Below are 16,502 nucleotides of genomic sequence, written 5' to 3'. Positions count from 1 at the left end.
GTGGGCAGCGTTGTGGGCCTTATCTATATGGGTCTATACAGGGAACAGTAGCTACAGAGGACTATATAGGGAACAAACGACAGGAGACAATACATAGGTAGCAGTAGCTACAGGGGACTACATAGGTAGCAGTAGCTACAAGGGACTATATAGGGAGCAAACTACAGGGGACAATACATAAGTCGCAGTAGCAACAGGGAACTATATAGGGAACAGTAGCTACAGGGGACTATATAGGGTACATAAACTACAGGGGACAATACATAGGTAGCAGTAGCTACAAGGGACTATATAGGGAACAGTAACTTCAGGGGACAATATATTGGTAGCAGTAGCTACAGGGGACTATATAGGGAACAGTAGCTACAGGGGACTATATAGGGAACAGTAGCTACAGGGGACTATATAGGGAACAGTAGCTACAGGGGACGATATAGGGAACAGTAGCTACAGGGGACGATATAGGGAACAGTAGCTACATGGGACGATATAGGGAACAGCAGCTACATGGGACGATATAGGGAACAGTAGCTACAGGGGACGATATAGGGAACAGTAACTACAGGGGACTATATAGGGAACAATAACTACATGGGACTATATAGGGAACAGTAACTACAGGGGACAATACATTGGTAGCAGTAGCTACAGGGGACTATATAGGGAGCAGTAGCTACAGGGGACTATATAGGGAGCAGTAGCTACAGGGGACTTTATAGGGAACAGTAGCTACAAGGGACTATATAGGGAACAGTAACTACAGGGGACAATACATTGGTAGCAGTAGCTACAGGGGACTATATAGGGAACAGTAGCTACATGGGACTATATAGGGAACAGTAGCTACAGGGGACTATATAGGGAACAGTAACTACAGGGGACTATATAGGGAACAATAACTACATGGGACTATATAGGGAACAGTAGCTACAGGGGACGATATAGGGAACAGTAGCTACAGGGGACGATATAGGGAACAGTAGCTACATGGGACGATATAGGGAACAGCAGCTACATGGGACGATATAGGGAACAGTAGCTACAGGGGACGATATAGGGAACAGTAACTACAGGGGACTATATAGGGAACAATAACTACATGGGACTATATAGGGAACAGTAACTACAGGGGACAATACATTGGTAGCAGTAGCTACAGGGGACTATATAGGGAGCAGTAGCTACAGGGGACTATATAGGGAGCAGTAGCTCCAGGGGACTATATAGGGAACAGTAGCTACAAGGGACTATATAGGGAACAGTAACTACAGGGGACAATACATTGGTAGCAGTAGCTACAGGGGACTATATAGGGAACAGTAGCTACATGGGACTATATAGGGAACAGTAGCTACAGGGGACTATATAGGGAACAGTAACTACAGGGGACTATATAGGGAACAATAACTACATGGGACTATATAGGGAACAGTAGCTACAGGGGACGATATAGGGAACAGTAGCTACAGGGGATGATATAGGGAACAGTAGCTACAGGGGACGATATAGGGAACAGTAACTACAGGGGACTATATAGGGTACATAAACTACAGGGGAAAATACATAGGTAGCAGTAGCTACAAGGGACTATATAGGGAACAGTAACTACAGGGGACAATACATTGGTAGCAGTAGCTACAGGGGACTATATAGGGAGCAGTAGCTACAGGGGACTATATAGGGAACAGTAGCTACAAGGGACTATATAGGGAACAGTAACTACAGGGGACAATACATTGGTAGCAGTAGCTACAGGGGACTATATAGGGAACAGTAGCTACATGGGACTAAATAGGGAACAGTAGCTACAGGGGACGATATAGGGAACAGTAGCTACAGGGGACGATATAGGGAACAGTAGCTACAGGGGACGATATAGGGAACAGTAGCTACAGGGGACGATATAGGGAACAGTAACTACCGGGGACTATATAGGGTACATAAACTACAGGGGAAAATACATAGGTAGCAGTAGCTACAAGGGACTATATAGGGAACAGTAACTACAGGGGACAATACATTGGTAGCAGTAGCTACAGGGGACTATATAGGGAGCAGTAGCTACAGGGGACTATATAGGGAGCAGTAGCTACAGGGGACTATATAGGGAACAGTAGCTACAAGGGACTATATAGGGAACAGTAACTACAGGGGACAATACATTGGTAGCAGTAGCTACAGGGGACTATATAGGGAACAGTAGCTACATGGGACTATATAGGGAACAGTAGCTACAGGGGACTATATAGGGAACAGTAGCTACAGGGGACAATATAGGGAACAGTAACTACAGGGGACTATATAGGGAACAATAACTACAGGGGACGATATAGGGAACAGTAGCTACAGGGGACGATATAGGGAACAGTAGCTACAGGGGACTATATAGGGAACAGTAGCTACAGGGGACTATATAGGGAACAGTAGCTACAGGGGACTATATAGGGAACAGTAGCTACAGGGGACTATATAGGGAACAGTAGCTACAGGGGACTATATAGGGAACAGTAGCTACAGGGGACAATACATTGGTAGCAGTAGCTACAGGGGACTATATAGGGAACAGTAGCTACATGGGACTAAATAGGGAACAGTAGCTACAGGGGACGATATAGGGAACAGTAGCTACAGGGGACGATATAGGGAACAGTAGCTACAGGGGACGATATAGGGAACAGTAGCTACAGGGGACGATATAGGGAACAGTAACTACCGGGGACTATATAGGGTACATAAACTACAGGGGAAAATACATAGGTAGCAGTAGCTACAAGGGACTATATAGGGAACAGTAACTACAGGGGACAATACATTGGTAGCAGTAGCTACAGGGGACTATATAGGGAGCAGTAGCTACAGGGGACTATATAGGGAGCAGTAGCTACAGGGGACTATATAGGGAACAGTAGCTACAAGGGACTATATAGGGAACAGTAACTACAGGGGACAATACATTGGTAGCAGTAGCTACAGGGGACTATATAGGGAACAGTAGCTACATGGGACTATATAGGGAACAGTAGCTACAGGGGACTATATAGGGAACAGTAGCTACAGGGGACAATATAGGGAACAGTAACTACAGGGGACTATATAGGGAACAATAACTACAGGGGACGATATAGGGAACAGTAGCTACAGGGGACGATATAGGGAACAGTAGCTACAGGGGACTATATAGGGAACAGTAGCTACAGGGGACTATATAGGGAACAGTAGCTACAGGGGACTATATAGGGAACAGTAGCTACAGGGGACTAACTACAGGGGACTATATAGGGAACACTAACTACAGGGGTCTATATTGGGGCCCTTATCTACAGGGAACTCCATAGGAGGCCCTATCTACAGGGGGCACTATACAGGGAACGCTACAGTGAATGAATGCCACAGGGGGCACTATCTACAGGGAACGCTACAGTGGGCCCTTTCTGCAGGGAACGGTACATGGGGCACTATCTACAGGGAACGCTACTACCTACAGAAGGCTCTATGGGGAGCACTATCTACAGAGGGCACTATACAGGGGACACTGTGTGGTGCATTACTTTAGTGTTTGACACAATTTTATTCATGGGCACAGTGTATGTTACTATTATAATCAGGGGTACAGTGTATGTTACTATCAGGGGCACAGTGTGTAGCACTATTATATTTGGGGACACAGTGTATGATACTAGTATATTTAGTGGCATAGAGTGTGGCACCATAAGAATTTGCTCTTCGTTTATAGGTGTAGAAATGTTGAAAAAGTGAGCTTCCGAAGACATCTGAGCAAATTCACCTATTAACGCAGAAATGGGTCATGGCCAGGAGGCATCATAGAGTTCTGGACCAGATGGAAAAGTAAAGAGAAAAAGAACGAATCTGAGAAGTAGTCACCGGTGAGTCACTAAATGTAAATGTTTATTCTCCCTGTGACTGCTCAGTACTGTAGTCACTGTATGATCTGCAGCGAGATGATGTGTGTATCATTCTTTTTTGTGAAACCGCAACTCCCAGCATATCCTTACCATCGTTCTGGCTATACTGGGAGCTGTAGTTTTATTCCGTACAAACTTATATGGCAGGGGTTCAACTAAATTTGCAAATTATCTCCGTACTGAGCTGTATTTGTACTGGTGCTGTATATATGTACTGAGCTTGGTTCTGGAGCTCAGAACATAAATACAGCACCAGAACAAAGCTCAGTACATAATTACAGCACCAGAACCAAGCTTAGTACATATATACAACATCCGTGCCAAGCTCATACACAAATACAACCCCAGTACCAAACTCTGTACACAAATACAACCCCAGAACCAAGCTCAGTACATAGATACAGCACCAGAACAAAGCTCAGTACATGTATACAACACCAGAACAAAGCTTAGTACATATATACAGCAACAGAACCAAGCTCATATACAACACCAGAAACAAACTCAGTACATGTATACAACTCCAGAACCAAACTCCGTACACATATACAACACCAGAACAAAGCTCAGTACATTATATATCCGAACAGCCAAGCTCAAAACATATATAATTCAATTCAAAAAGTCTCTCATATTCTATAGATTCATTACACACAGAGTGATCTATTTCCAGCATTTTTTTCTTTTATTGTTGATTATGGGAACAGTTAATAAAAACCCAAAATGTAGTGTCTCAGAAAATTTGAATATTATATAAGCCCAATTAAAAAAAATATATATTTTTAATACCGAAATGTCGTCCTACTAAAAAGTATGTCCAGTATCTGCCCTCAATACTTGGTCGGGGCTCATACTCTGCATGAATTACTGCATCAATGAGGCGTAGCATGGAGGCGATCAGCTTGTGGCACTGCTGAGCTGTTATGGAAACCCAGGTTGCTTCATCACTGACTGTGGAAACTTCACAAAGTAAATTTTGCATTTTATTTGGAAGTCTCGGTCCCAGAGTCTAAAGGTAGGGTGGAGAGGCATCAATCCAAGTTGCTTGCGGTCCAGTGTGAAGTTTTCAGTCCGTGATGGTTTGGGGGCCATGTCATCTGCTGGTGTTGCTCCACTGTGTTCTATCAAGTCCAGAGTCATGGCAGCGTCTAGCAGGACATTTTCCAGCTTTTCATGCTTCCCTCGGCTGACAAGCTTTATGGAGATGCGGATTTCATTTTCCAGCAGGACTTTGCACCTGCCCACCCTGCTAAAAGTACCAATACCTGGTGTAATAACCACAGTATCCCTGCGCTTGATTGGCCAGCAAACTCACCTGACCTAAACCCCATAGAGAATCTATAGGGTATAGTCAAGAGGAAGATGAGACACCGGACGCAACAATGCAGACGAGCTGAAGGCCGCATTGCCACAGGCTAGTCGCCCCCATGCCACACCATTGATGCAGTAATTCATGCAAAAGGAGCACCGACCAAGTATTGAGGGCAGATACTGGACATACTTATTAGTAGGCCTACATTTCGGTATTAAAAAATCATTTTTGTGAAATTGGGCTTATATAATCTAATTTTCTGAGTGACTTAAATTTTGGGATTTCATTAACTGTTAGCCATAATAATCAACATTACAAGAAAAAAAATGCTGGAAATAGATCCCTGTGTGTGTAATGAATCTAGAATATGAGAGACACTTTTTGAATTGAATTACTGAAATCAATTAACTTATGATGATATTTTAATTCATTGAGAAGGACGTGTGTGTGTGTGTGTGTGTGTGTGTGTGTGTGTGTGTGTGTGTGTGTGTGTGTGTGTATATATATATACACACACACACACACACCCCCCCCCCCCCACCCCTTTGTTCTGGTGCTGTATATATGTACTGAGCTTGGTTCTGCTGTTGTATATGAGCTTGGAGTCGTGCTGCGCTGTCCTCCGCTGCGCTGTCCTCTGTGCCGTCCGCTGCGCAGTGCCGTCCGCTGCGCTGTCCTCCGCTGTGCCGTCCGCTGCGCTGTCCTCCGCTGTGCCGTCCGCTGCGCTGTCCTCCGCTGCGCCGTCCGCTGCGCTGTCCTCCGCTGCGCCGTCCGCTGCGCTGTCCTCCGCTGTGCCGTCCGCTGCGCTGTCCTCCGCTGTGCCGTCCGCTGCGCTGTGCCGTCCGCTGCGCCGTCCTCCGCTGTGCCGTCCGCTGCGCCGTCCTCCGCTGCGCTGTGCTGCATCGGCGCTGTCCTCCGCTGTGCTGTATCCGCGCCGTCCTCCGCTGCGCTTTGCTGTATCCGCGCCGTCCTGCGCTGTGCTGCATCCGCGCCGTCCTCCGCTGTGCTGTATCCGCGCCGTCCTCCGCTGTGCTGTATCCGCGCTGTGCTGTATCCGCGCTGTGCTGTATCCGCGCTGTGCTGTATCCGCGCTGTGCTGTATCCGCGCTGTGCTGTGCTGTATCCGTGATGTTCTCCGCTGTGCTGTGCTGTCCTCCGCTGTGCTGTATCCGCGCTGTCCTCCGCTGTGCTGTATCCGCGCTGTCCTCCGCTGTGCTGTATCCGCGCTGTCCTCCGCTGTGCTGTATCCGCGCTGTCCTCCGCTGTGCTGTATCCGCGCTGTCCTCCGCTGTGCTGTATCCGCGCTGTCCTCCGCTGTGCTGTATCCGCGCTGTCCTCCGCTGTGCTGTATCCGCGCTGTCCTCCGCTGTGCTGTATCCGCGCTGTCCTCCGCTGTGCTGTATCCGCGCTGTCCTCCGCTGTGCTGTATCCGCGCTGTCCTCCGCTGTGCTGTATCCGCGCTGTCCTCCGCTGTGCTGTATCCGCGCTGTCCTCCGCTGTGCTGTATCCGCGCTGTCCTCCGCTGTGCTGTATCCGCGCTGTCCTCCGCTGTGCTGTATCCGCGCTGTCCTCCGCTGTGCTGTATCCGCGCTGTCCTGTATCCGCGCTGTCCTGTATCCGCGCTGTCCTGTATCCGCGCTGTCCTGTATCCGCGCTGTCCTGTATCCGCGCTGTCCTGTATCCGCGCTGTCCTGTATCCGCGCTGTCCTCCGCTGGGCTGTGCTGTATCAGCGCTGTCCTCCGCTGGGCTGTGCTGTATCAGCGCTGTCCTCCGCTGTGCTGTATCCGCGCTGTCCTCCGCTGTGCTGTATCCGCGCTGTCCTCCGCTGTGCTGTATCCGCGCTGTCCTCCGCTGTGCTGTATCCGCGCTGTCCTCCGCTGTGCTGTATCCGCGCTGTCCTCCGCTGTGCTGTATCCGCGCTGTCCTCCGCTGTGCTGTATCCGCGCTGTCCTCCGCTGTGCTGTATCCGCGCTGTCCTCCGCTGTGCTGTATCCGCGCTGTCCTCCGCTGTGCTGTATCCGCGCTGTCCTCCGCTGTGCTGTGCTGTATCCGCGCTGTCCTCCGCTGTGCTGTATCCGCGCTGTCCTCCGCTGTGCTGTGCTGTATCCGCGCTGTCCTCCGCTGTGCTGTGCTGTGCTGTATCCGCGCTGTCCTCCGCTGTGCTGTGCTGTATCCGCGCCGTCCTCCGCTGTGCTGTATCCGCGCCGTCCTCCGCTGTGCTGTATCCGCGCCGTCCTCCGCTGTGCTGTATCCGCGCCGTCCTCCGCTGTGCTGTATCCGCGCCGTCCTCCGCTGTGCTGTATCCGCGCCGTCCTCCGCTGTGCTGTATCCGCGCCGTCCTCCGCTGTGCTGTATCCGCGCCGTCCTCCGCTGTGCTGTGCTGTATCCGCGCTGTCCTCCGCTGTGCTGTGCTGTATCCGCGCTGTCCTCCGCTGTGCTGTGCTGTATCCGCGCTGTCCTCCGCTGTGCTGTGCTGTATCCGCGCCGTCCTCCGCTGTGCTGTATCCGCGCCGCCCTCCGCTGTGCTGTATCCGCGCCGTCCTCCGCTGTGCTGTATCCGCGCCGTCCTCCGCTGTGCTGTATCCGCGCCGTCCTCCGCTGTGCTGTATCCGCGCCGTCCTCCGCTGTGCTGTATCCGCGCCGTCCTCCGCTGTGCTGTATCCGCGCCGTCCTCCGCTGTGCTGTATCCGCGCCGTCCTCCGCTGTGCTGTATCCGCGCCGTCCTCCGCTGTGCTGCATCCGCGCCGTCCTCCGCTGTGCTGTGCTGTATCCGCGCTGTCCTCCGTTGTGCTGTATTCGCGCTGTCCTCCGCTGTGCTGTATTCGCGCTGTCCTCCGCTGTGCTGTATTCGCGCTGTCCTCCGCTGTATCCGCGCTGTATCCGCGCTGTCCTCCGCTGTGCTGTGCTGTATCCGCGCAGTCCTCCGCTGTGCTGTATCCGCGCAGTCCTCCGCTGTGCTGTATCCGCGCAGTCCTCCGCTGTGCTGTGCTGTATCCGCGCTGTCCTCCGCTGTGCTGTGCTGTATCAGCGCTGTCCTCCGCTGTGCTGTGCTGTATCAGCGCTGTCCTCCGCTGTGCTGTGCTGTGCTGTATCCGCGCTGTCCTCCGCTGTGCTGTGCTGTATCCGCGCTGTGCTGTGCTGTATCCGCGCAGTCCTCCGCTGTGCTGTGCTGTATCCGCGCAGTCCTCCGCTGTGCTGTATCCGCGCAGTCCTCCGCTGTGCTGTGCTGTATCCGCGCTGTCCTCCGCTGTGCTGTGCTGTATCAGCGCTGTCCTCCGCTGTGCTGTGCTGTATCCGCGCCGTCCTCCGCTGTGCTGTATCCGCGCCGTCCTCCGCTCCGCTGTATCCGCGCCGTCCTCCGCTCCGCTGTATCCGCGCCGTCCTCCGCTCCGCTGTATCCGCGCCGTCCTCCGCTCCGCTGTATCCGCGCCGTCCTCCGCTCCGCTGTATCCGCGCCGTCCTCCGCTCCGCTGTATCCGCGCCGTCCTCCGCTCCGCTGTATCCGCGCCGTCCTCCGCTCCGCTGTATCCGCGCCGTCCTCCGCTCCGCTGTATCCGCGCCGTCCTCCGCTCCGCTGTATCCGCGCCGTCCTCCGCTCCGCTGTATCCGCGCCGTCCTCCGCTCCGCTGTATCCGCGCCGTCCTCCGCTCCGCTGTATCCGCGCCGTCCTCCGCTCCGCTGTGCTGTATCCGCGCCGTCCTCCGCTCCGCTCCGCTGTATCCGCGCCGTCCTCCGCTCCGCTCCGCTGTATCCGCGCCGTCCTCCGCTCCGCTCCGCTGTATCCGCGCCGTCCTCCGCTCCGCTCCGCTGTATCCGCGCCGTCCTCCGCTCCGCTCCGCTGTATCCGCGCCGTCCTCCGCTCCGCTCCGCTGTATCCGCGCCGTCCTCCGCTCCGCTCCGCTGTATCCGCGCCGTCCTCCGCTCCGCTGTATCCGCGCCGTCCTCCGCTCCGCTCCGCTGTATCCGCGCCGTCCTCCGCTCCGCTCCGCTGTATCCGCGCCGTCCTCCGCTCCGCTCCGCTGTATCCGCGCCGTCCTCCGCTCCGCTGTGCTGTATCCGCGCCGACCTCCGCTGTGCTGTATCCGCGCCGTCCTCCGCTCCGCTGTGCTGTATCCGCGCCGTCCTCCGCTCCGCTGTGCTGTATCCGCTCCGTCCTCCGCTGTGCTGTATCCGCGCCGTCCTCCGCTGTGCTGTGCTGTATCCGCGCCGTCCTCCGCTGTTCTGTGCTGTATCCGCGCCGTCCTCCGCTGTGCTGTATCCGCGCCGTCCTCCGCTGTGCTGTATCCGCGCCGTCCTCCGCTGTGCTGTATCCGCGCCGTCCTCCGCTGTGCTGTATCCGCGCCGTCCTCCGCTGTGCTGTATCCGCGCCGTCCTCCGCTGTGCTGTATCCGCGCCGTCCTCCGCTCCGCTGTATCCGCGCCGTCCTCCGCTCCGCTGTATCCGCGCCGTCCTCCGCTCCGCTGTATCCGCGCCGTCCTCCGCTCCGCTGTATCCGCGCCGTCCTCCGCTCCGCTGTATCCGCGCCGTCCTCCGCTCCGCTGTATCCGCGCCGTCCTCCGCTCCGCTGTATCCGCGCCGTCCTCCGCTCCGCTGTATCCGCGCCGTCCTCCGCTCCGCTGTATCCGCGCCGTCCTCCGCTCCGCTGTATCCGCGCCGTCCTCCGCTCCGCTGTATCCGCGCCGTCCTCCGCTCCGCTGTATCCGCGCCGTCCTCCGCTCCGCTGTATCCGCGCCGTCCTCCGCTCCGCTGTATCCGCGCCGTCCTCCGCTCCGCTGTATCCGCGCCGTCCTCCGCTCCGCTGTATCCGCGCCGTCCTCCGCTCCGCTGTATCCGCGCCGTCCTCCGCTCCGCTGTATCCGCGCCGTCCTCCGCTCCGCTGTGCTGTATCCGCGCCGTCCTCCGCTCCGCTGTATCCGCGCCGTCCTCCGCTCCGCTGTATCCGCGCCGTCCTCCGCTGTGCTGTATCCGCGCCGTCCTCCGCTGTGCTGTATCCGCGCCGTCCTCCGCTCCGCTGTATCCGCGCCGTCCTCCGCTCCGCTGTATCCGCGCCGTCCTCCGCTCCGCTGTATCCGCGCCGTCCTCCGCTCCGCTGTATCCGCGCCGTCCTCCGCTCCGCTGTATCCGCGCCGTCCTCCGCTCCGCTGTATCCGCGCCGTCCTCCGCTCCGCTGTGCTGTATCCGCGCCGTCCTCCGCTCCGCTGTGCTGTATCCGCGCCGTCCTCCGCTCCGCTGTGCTGTATCCGCGCCGTCCTCCGCTCCGCTGTGCTGTATCCGCGCCGTCCTCCGCTCCGCTGTGCTGTATCCGCGCCGTCCTCCGCTCCGCTGTGCTGTATCCGCGCCGACCTCCGCTGTGCTGTGCTGTATCCGAGCCGACCTCCGCTGTGCTGTATCCGCGCCGACCTCCGCTGTGCTGTGCTGTGCTGTATCCGCGCTGTGCTGTGCTGTATCCGCGCCGTCCTCCGCTCCGCTGTATCCGCGCCGTCCTCCGCTCCGCTGTATCCGCGCCGTCCTCCGCTCCGCTGTATCCGCGCCGTCCTCCGCTCCGCTGTATCCGCGCCGTCCTCCGCTCCGCTGTATCCGCGCCGTCCTCCGCTCCGCTGTATCCGCGCCGTCCTCCGCTCCGCTGTATCCGCGCCGTCCTCCGCTCCGCTGTATCCGCGCCGTCCTCCGCTCCGCTGTATCCGCGCCGTCCTCCGCTCCGCTGTATCCGCGCCGTCCTCCGCTCCGCTGTATCCGCGCCGTCCTCCGCTCCGCTGTATCCGCGCCGTCCTCCGCTCCGCTGTATCCGCGCCGTCCTCCGCTCCGCTGTATCCGCGCCGTCCTCCGCTCCGCTGTATCCGCGCCGTCCTCCGCTCCGCTGTATCCGCGCCGTCCTCCGCTCCGCTGTATCCGCGCCGTCCTCCGCTCCGCTGTATCCGCGCCGTCCTCCGCTCCGCTGTATCCGCGCCGTCCTCCGCTCCGCTCCGCTGTATCCGCGCCGTCCTCCGCTCCATCCGCGCCGTCCTCCGCTCCGCTGTATCCGCGCCGTCCTCCGCTCCGCTCCGCTGTATCCGCGCCGTCCTCCGCTCCGCTCCGCTGTATCCGCGCCGTCCTCCGCTCCGCTCCGCTGTATCCGCGCCGTCCTCCGCTGTGCTGTATCCGCGCCGTCCTCCGCTGTGCTGTATCCGCGCCGTCCTCCGCTGTGCTGTATCCGCGCCGTCCTCCGCTGTGCTGTATCCGCGCCGTCCTCCGCTGTGCTGTATCTGCGCCGTCCTCCGCTGTGCTGTATCCGCGCCGTCCTCCGCTGTGCTGTATCCGCGCCGTCCTCCGCTGTGCTGTATCCGCGCCGTCCTCCGCTGTGCTGTATCCGCGCCGTCCTCCGCTGTGCTGTATCCGCGCCGTCCTCCGCTGTGCTGTATCCGCGCCGTCCTCCGCTGTGCTGTATCCGCGCCGTCCTCCGCTGTGCTGTATCCGCGCCGTCCTCCGCTGTGCTGTATCCGCGCCGTCCTCCGCTGTGCTGTATCCGCGCCGTCCTCCGCTGTGCTGTATCCGCGCCGTCCTCCGCTGTGCTGTGCCGTCCTCCGCTGTGCCGTAGCCGCGCCGTCCTCCGCTCCGCTGTGCCGTATCAGCGCCGTCCCCCGCTCCGCTGTGCCGTATCAGCGCCGTCCTCCGCTCCGCTGTGCCGTATCAGCGCCGTCCTCCGCTCCGCTGTGCCGTATCAGCGCCGTCCTCCGCTTCGCTGTGCCGTATCAGCGACGTCCTCCGCTCCGCTGTGCTGTATCCGTGCTGTCCTCCGCTGTGCTGTATCCGCGCTGTCCTCCACCCCTCATGTGTGCAGCCTAAGGTCTCATTCACACGAACTTTATTTTTTACTGTCCGTAAATACGGGTCCTTGGTCACACGTATTTACGGACCCGTGCCCGTAAATACGGGTCTGGTGTCACCCGTATTTATGGCACATTTTCGCTGCAAAATTACACTGCAGTAATCGGCAGCCCTTCTCTCTATCAGTGCAGGACAGAGAGAAGGGGCATCCCTTTCCGTAATAAAAGTAAAAGAAATTCAAATCTTACCCGGCCGTTGTCTTGGTGATGCGTCCCTCTCTTGACATCCAGCCCGACCTCCCTGGATGACGCGGCAGTCCATGTGACTGCTGCAGCCTGCGATTGGCTGCAGCGGTGACATGGGCTGAAACGTCATCCCAGGTGGCCGGACTGGAGGAAGAAGCAGGGAGTTCTGGGTAAGTATGAAGGTTTTATTTGTTGTTTTTTTTTTTGCAGGTTGATCTATATTGTCATCGGTAGTTTCTGTCCAGGGTGCTGAAAGAGTTACTGCCGATCGTTTAACTATTTCAGCACCCTGGACAGTGACTATTTACTGACGTCACCTAGCAATGCTCCCGTAATTACGGGTGCACACACGTAGTCACCCGTAATTACGGGAGCCCCATAGACTTCTAAGCATACAGGGTGGTACCCGTGGCCAATAAAAGTCCATGGGCCTGTAAAAACGTGCTGTAATTACGGGCGTTTTTACGTTCGTGTGCATGGGGCCTAACTAAATTGGCTTAGGATATTGAATGTGCCCATATAGGCAAATACGTAATGGGTGAGTTTAATATAATGTGTCAGTAAGTCTGTATGCTTATATAATTATATACATCGTGTGGCAATCCACACTAAATAAAGAAAGTCCCTGTCCAGAATGCTTTAGAGTCCAGTTTAATGTTTATTTGGAATATCATTGTTTTATTTTATTATTAGAATCATTTTTAATGGTGCACTACACCACAAAATACTGTGACCCCCGCAGCGCCTGTGTCTTAATCCGAAAAACCGCTAACCTGGTGTTAAAAATTTGAATCCCAGCCCTGGGGAGCATGGACTGTGGCGTACCATGTGTGCTCCCTCCCCCCGCACACGGTGTGCCACACTCAATGCACCCCCCCTGCACACGGTGTGCCGCACTCAATGCACCCCCCCTGCACACGGTGTGCCGCACTCAATGCTCCCCCCTGCACACGGTGTGTCGCACTCAATGCTCCCCCCCCCCTGCACACGGTGCGCGGCACTCAATGCTTTTCTGCACACGGTGCGCCGCATTCAATGCCCCCCTGCACACGGTGTGCTACACTCAATGCTCTCCCCCTGCACACGGTGTGCCACACTCAATGCTCCCCCCCCCCCCCGCACGGTGTGCCACACTCAATGCTCCCCCCCTCCCCCCGCGCAGTGTGCCACACTCAATGCCCCCCCCCCCCCGCACGGTGTGCCACACAATGCTCCCCCCCGCGCGGTGTGCCACACAATGCCCCCCGCGCGATGTGCCACTCTCAATGCTCCCCCCCTCTACTCAGTGCCCCCCCGCGCGGTGCGCCACACTCGGTGCCCATCCCCCCCCGCGCGGTGCGCCACAATCAGTGCACCCATGCCACTCATTGGCTGGGGATTCCTCTATGTGAAGGGGGAGTGCTGAGTGTCTGAATGTGTATTTCTGTGTTATTTTTATTTTTTTACGATTATTTATATTTAACATTGTACCTCTCGCTGGAGCAGAAGGTAAGAGCGGATAAGTTTTTTGAACGCGAGCGGTAAAAAAAAAACTCTCGCGGGGGGCGCGGCTTAGGCATGGCGGAGTGAAGACGTGTTTTGCTGCAGCTCCGGACTCACCGCACAGAAGATCGCCCGACAGAGCATACTTACCCGTCCCCACCGCAGGTTGACGAAGGGGAGAAGCCGCAAAAACCTCCCGGTCTCCGCTGGCTCTACTAACATCGGCAGATATCTCCGTTCCACGATGGACGGGACCCCGTCGCGATCTTCCTCCACTCCTCCTGCAGGCCGCACCCAGACCCCGCCGCAGCGTGGTTACTCGCCGCCTCCTCCTTTCTCAGGTCAGACTCAGGACGACTGCTGCTCCCGGGCCCCAGGGGCGGTCATGGCATCTTCAGAGGGAGGTCAGTGGGATGCAGGCTTCCGAGGGTCGGCTGCACTGGCCAGATTAGAGGACTTTCCCCCAATACAGCCACAGACAGCATCAGGACAGGGGGCGAATTTAGTGGCACCGCCGGGCAGAGTGGCTGAGGCGCCATTTTCTCCTGCCACCCAACGGCAGTTTGCCATACAGGATGGTCCGCTGAGTCAGAGCACGCCGGCCATTTTTAGGGGTTCACTTGCCCCTTCAGTGAGTCCGGGGGACCCACTGCCCGGTTTGCCGCCGGGACCCCCGCTATCCATGGAACAGACCCTGGTGGAACTATGGGAAATGGTGAAGGTGTTGCCCACCAAATCTGATCTGGATCAACTCCTCTCTCGGTTGGAAGAGAAACATGACAGGGCCATTGGCGTGGTCTCACAGGAGGCGCCACAAGGGTGGAAACCCTGGAGCACCAGAACTCCATATCTACTTTGGATATCTCGGTACTCTCACGGTCTCTGGCCACTCAAGCCTCACAATTGCGGGACTTTTCTCTCCATTTATATGATGTTGAAAACAGGGGGAGACGTAATAACCTGCAGTTGAGAGGTTTACCGGAATCGGTACCCCCGGATGGCTTTTATGACGCCGTGTCGCATATCTTCAATAACCTCCTGGATCGCCCACGTGACATGGCCATCGAGATGGACAGAGTTCATAGGCTGGCAGGTCCTCGGGTCAGAGAGGGTAACCGTCCCCGGGACGTCATATGTCGGGTACACTTCTATAAGCAGAAGGAGGAGATTGCCCGGAGAGCGTGGGAAAAGGGAGCCGTTACTTTTCAGGGCTCAGAGATCTCCGTCCTGCCGGATGTATCCAGATTGACTCTCTCCATGCGTAGAATTGTCCGTCCATTACTAGAAGCAACCAAGTCTGCAGGAGCTACCTACAGGTGTGGCCACCCCTTCCACATCATGGATTCACTGAAAAATAGGTAATGAATGTCGTTCAGTAATAAATGTGTTTCACCGCCTGCAAGAACGATTAAAAAGTAGTTTATTAGTTAATTTCATAAAATAGTGGCTCTACCAGCCGTTGATACCAGACCAGGCTTAAGCAAGTGATTAGCGACAAGAAAGGTGGTATAGAGTGATTGATGTCTCCTTTCCACCCAAAACACCACCTATCTGCTTGTAGTATAAATAACGCTATATCTTTGCCATTGATAACTGTCTATCTAAATCCTACGCGTTTCATCATCACATACACGGTGATGCTTCCTCAGGGATTGATAGAAGTAGATTTATTTCAAATCTCGTTAAATTCAAAAGTAGTGAAATGATAACAATTTTGCAGCACTGGATAGCACTGTTTGTGCTGATTCGTAACCTCCAGACGCATGCACGGCTCTGATACACTGGCCGTACACGCGCCGGAGATCCTAAGGACTTAAAAGGCTGAGAGCCCACCCTCCAAAGGTCTTCCCCTGAATGAGCCGCCAATCCGCGTATTACACGCCAACCAGTAACGTGCCGGAGGCGGCGTCCTGGGAACCTAGCAACCTAGGAGGGTTGCTGGACGATCAAAGCGTCCATGGTAACTAGGGGATGCTAGATGCGGCTCCTTGGTTGTCAGTAAACAAAAATACATCGTGTGAATATAGTGGTAGCACAAGGCCCTGTGATCAGACAAGGCCGTGTGGATGCAGGAGGAGGGACTCAAAAGTACGGAGGACCGTCTTGTTCCAAGACTATCTTCTAAACTGTGACACCACATGTGTCTTTATAGTATCCTAAATACGCCCGGAATCACAAGGAATAATGTCCCAGGGCATCGTGGACAGGAATAGATAAGGAGAACGCGGCCATATAGTACCTTCCACATCATCCTTCGTAGACAGGGGCAATCGTTCGTGGTCAGGTCCCCAGATGACCTGGAGGAGGCCTTCCGATTTTTGGAAATCTCACCGGTGCGGTTACCGGATTGGACTGGGCTCCTGGCACCGTTTGCTATTAGAGGTGGTCCCTATCCTGATTTCGTGCCTCATCGTGCACCTCGCCCTGGTGCTGAGTTGCCTGATCCACGGCCTTTGGGGCGGCGATCCCCACGCAGAGACGGTGGAGCGGGGCCAGTCGAACCATGGCCTCAGAGGCGACGATCCCCGTGGAGAGATTGATCTTCTACACTCTTATGTGGGACGTTATTTGCACTTAGCCCCTCTTTTCTCCACAGGGTTCTTCACCAGCCGTGACTGCAGTCGTTGATGGTGTGGCCCTAGGGGTCACCTGTATAAGCTATAGACCGGGGATTTTTCTCTAGTGGGGGTCGGTTCAATTGCTTAGTTTAACAGGGGAGGGTAGGTTCAAGTGCT

At 55.8% G+C, this 16,502-nt stretch overlaps 1 protein-coding gene across 8 annotated transcripts in view; it reads left to right on the top strand.

Annotated features, from left to right (window-relative positions):
- CYB561 (cytochrome b561) overlaps nt 1-16,502 on the top strand; it is a 259,428-nt gene that overhangs the window by 209,872 nt on the left and 33,054 nt on the right. The window contains exon 3 of one of the 8 annotated variants that reach the window (XM_075845057.1): nt 3,734-3,884. The exons of the other annotated variants lie outside the window; for them this stretch is intronic. The gene's annotated coding sequence lies outside the window, so the exon portion shown is untranslated. The remainder of the gene's footprint in view (nt 1-3,733; nt 3,885-16,502) is intronic. 8 annotated transcript variants of the gene reach the window in all.

Source organism: Rhinoderma darwinii, chromosome 13 (genome assembly GCF_050947455.1).
Source record: "Rhinoderma darwinii isolate aRhiDar2 chromosome 13, aRhiDar2.hap1, whole genome shotgun sequence".
In the NCBI taxonomy this organism is placed as follows: Eukaryota; Metazoa; Chordata; class Amphibia; order Anura; family Rhinodermatidae; genus Rhinoderma; species Rhinoderma darwinii.
The sequence above is the reverse complement of the archived record's forward strand: the minus strand, read 5'-3'. Positions and strand labels throughout refer to the sequence as shown.